Below are 3,517 nucleotides of genomic sequence, written 5' to 3'. Positions count from 1 at the left end.
AAATCATGTATTCATTCATATTCTGCCTGTTTCTACCACAATACATTGTGAAATTTGCATTTTGATGACGTTTGAGCATTTTCAATAATGCTATATTTTACCTAATTTACCCCTATGAGGGCCCCTCCTGACTACACCACTGGCCTAACACCCGAAAGGCTTTGGATTTATTCATATTTTCACATGTAGAATGCAACAAAAATAGTCCGGTTGAAATCCCCGGGGGACACCAACGTAACCTTGCCTTTTTAGTTATAGCAAAAATTCATAAGGTATTTTAGTGAATTTCATTAATTTTTTTTTTCTCGCGTGTACGTTTTATTCCGGGATGGGGCCTTTTTCAGGGTTTAATAATTTATTTTATTACAAACATTTGATGTTTGATTAATTATAAGCTTACTCGATGTAAAGACGACAAGTTGATATTATTTTGGAAGTTCCACAATAGGAATCCTAGGGTTTTAGCACTAGTTTATAAAACTGGGTATGGACTAGAGGTGGGCAAACGGCTCACTTCAGTGCCAATGGCTCTAGTGAACCGGATGCTTTGAACGGTTCTGCAGCTCAGTCATGAATGTTCGAACGGCAACGAGCTGTCATGACTTTAGGACATGCGTTTTTTCTTTTCGCCAAACAAACACAGCTAAACAACTGCAGCTCCAAACCCTCACTACTATAGTCTTTCCAACGGGGATCTGTACCCTGGCGAAGACATCACGCATGAGGTCCGGAAACAACGCACATGATGCTCAATCGGGAGAGCGCAGGCCTGACTGTCCTGGCTAACCTGATTCGGAAGAATCAAACATGCAGCTACTACTCACACATGTTCACTTTTTTCTTTCGGTTTATCTTCATCGGGTTTGCCAAAACACATCAGGAGAGTGAGTGTCGTAGGCTGTGTCTGAGAGAATGAGCTGCAAGCAATCCAGAGTGATGCAAAGAGGAGTGTTGCAAAGAGCAGCGAACGGTTATTTTCTTGGGTCTTTCATATAGAGAATGGGTCATCCGGCTCTTTCTCGAAAAGAGCCACGGTTCACTCGCTCATTGCAATGATCCGAATCTTTTCAACGATTCCCGATCTGGTAGCCAATCTCTAATGGATTTGGCTCCCTACGAGCCATGTATGAGTGTTAGAGAGAGAATCAGAGATGTGTTCACTACTGTTTTTTCATCAGCTGAAGTACCGTCGTTCGGGGTGACATTGGGCCTAGAGGGTAACATTGGTCCATCAATCCCATGGATTCAATATAAGTCAGAGAATCAGAGGGTGGATGCAAGGTATCTTAGAATTATGTATTCTAGTAGTTTAGCTCATAATATGCATTCCCGTAGTGTTCTAAACATGCGGAATAGTGGCCCAATGTCACCCCACTTTGGCCCAATGACACCCCGCACGACGGTACTGTGCGAGTGACTTGCAAACCGTGATAATTTCTCTGTTTGCAGCTGTGTAATGGATGAGAGTAGCTAACTGTATGCTGTACTTAATCTATCATTGTCGCTGCGCTGGTTTAAAGTGTTTAGAGAGATTTATCATTGCCGACGATCTTCGGGCTGTCGAACGAGTTTTGGTAGAATATACAATGGTCCACAAGAGAGGTCTTCTCTTTTAACTGCTATATGTTGAGATCGGTATCATAAGGCCGGCTCCAGAGGCACTGTTGAGTTCAGGGCACTGGACTCCACTATCAAGGAGTCTTCGAAGTGCGTTGGTATGTGTATTGTGTCCTTACATCCGAGTTTTCAACCTCTCTCTTGCCATTCTCGAGCAGGAGTGTAGGGGATTCTGGGGTAATACGCACCAGTTAAGGAAGATGCATCCAAATGCATATAAAAGAGCAATAATTTATTGTTTTAATGCATGAATTCATTGTAAATACTTGCATTCTAAGCAATGCCGAACAAAACTTAAGCCTTAATACAGTTCAGCTTTTGAAAATAACGTTTTTTGTGAAGACCAACATTTCGGCTTCGTATACTTATGCGGGGCAGTATGCACCCATGCTCGGGGTAAAATGCACTACAACAATGGGGCAGGATGCACTCAAACAAAGGGGCAAGACGCACCACAACATTGGGGCAAGATGCACTGTCGAGTTTATAAATCTTTTCCCTTTTTAGAGAAAATGTATGTTTTCTAAGGGTTTAAGACGAATAACAGCTTAATTTCGTTTGCGAATACTTACAGAGCGCTCATAGATATTATTACAGCTTGTTTTCTATAGGTGCGTTTTGCCCCAACACATGGAGTGCGTATTGCCCCAATCAAAAGTAAAAAATAAAATTGGTTTAAATATATAATTTACGTACATTACTGTTTAAGTTATTCTTCCTACGCTTAGTATTGCCCTCAATTAACTATTTAGTTTAAATAAATACAACAGCTTAAGATATTTAGTCGGTTTACACCATCAAATCGTTCGGCAAACGATCGAGAAAATTACATCAGAAACCTGCTTTTCGATTTTATTCATTTTTCTCACTACAGTATGCGGCAGGAAAAAATGCGAAAGTGTTTTTCAACTTCAAACCTCATTTTCGTCCATTTGACGTTGACCAATCTATGTTTCAACGTTCCATGATCTCTAATAGGCTAGTTTTCTGAAAAGTAAATCAAAAAATTTCCCATTTTGGTCACTAACCTTTACAGGGTGGCGCCTGAAACTGAAGACAATCAGAATTTTCAAACCGCAGAAAAGTACACAGATCGCTAAATTTCGTATCTGATAAAACAAAAATTTTAATTTTCTCTACAATATCATCAAATATATGTACTTATTTCATCTAGTATGTGAAACTACATGGCTTTGGGTCAGTGTGGTCTGGTTTTTCATCGAATTTAATTTAATTTTTTTACTGTTGTAGTCATTTTGTTTGATGACCATTGGGCGCGCAGTTTATTGATACCCGCTTATTAAGCTTACATTATCACATGTTAAACATCAAATATGTTGATTTCTATTTTGCAGTGCTAGAATATAGACATTGACTGATACACTGTCATGAAAAAATAGTCATATATAACCCATATTTAGCGTGTAATAGTGCCTTGAACTTTTCGCATTTTTTCCTGCCGCACCCTGTAATTACGTAACGACGATATGTAAAATTTTCCAGGTGCTCATCTATAAGGACGTTCTATTAGACTGACAAGGTTTAAAAGCTCCAAAACCGATAATTCCTGAAAAATCAAGGGGGTGCGTTTTGCCTCGACAGTGCATATTACCCCAGATGCCCCTATAACTGACACATAACTGCAGCATACCAAAGTCAGATATCATACCTAGACTAGGTATTGGTAGGTTATCCTGGTACCTCAAATATGTAATTTACTTTGGTACATTGTAGGTATTAATAAAATACCTCATACCAGTTATTGATTTGGTTTTGATGACTGCATGAGGTATTATTCAATTATGGAAAATCGCTATTTGTATGGAAAAATCGCCGATTATTTTTTTTTTTTTTTTTTTTTTTTTGCTAGGTTTCTAGCTGCACTCTGAATAGAGTTGAA

The sequence above is a fragment of the Aedes albopictus genome, chromosome 2, assembly GCF_035046485.1.
Source record: "Aedes albopictus strain Foshan chromosome 2, AalbF5, whole genome shotgun sequence".
NCBI classification, from domain to species: domain Eukaryota; kingdom Metazoa; phylum Arthropoda; class Insecta; order Diptera; family Culicidae; genus Aedes; species Aedes albopictus.
Note: the sequence above shows the minus strand (reverse complement) of the source record.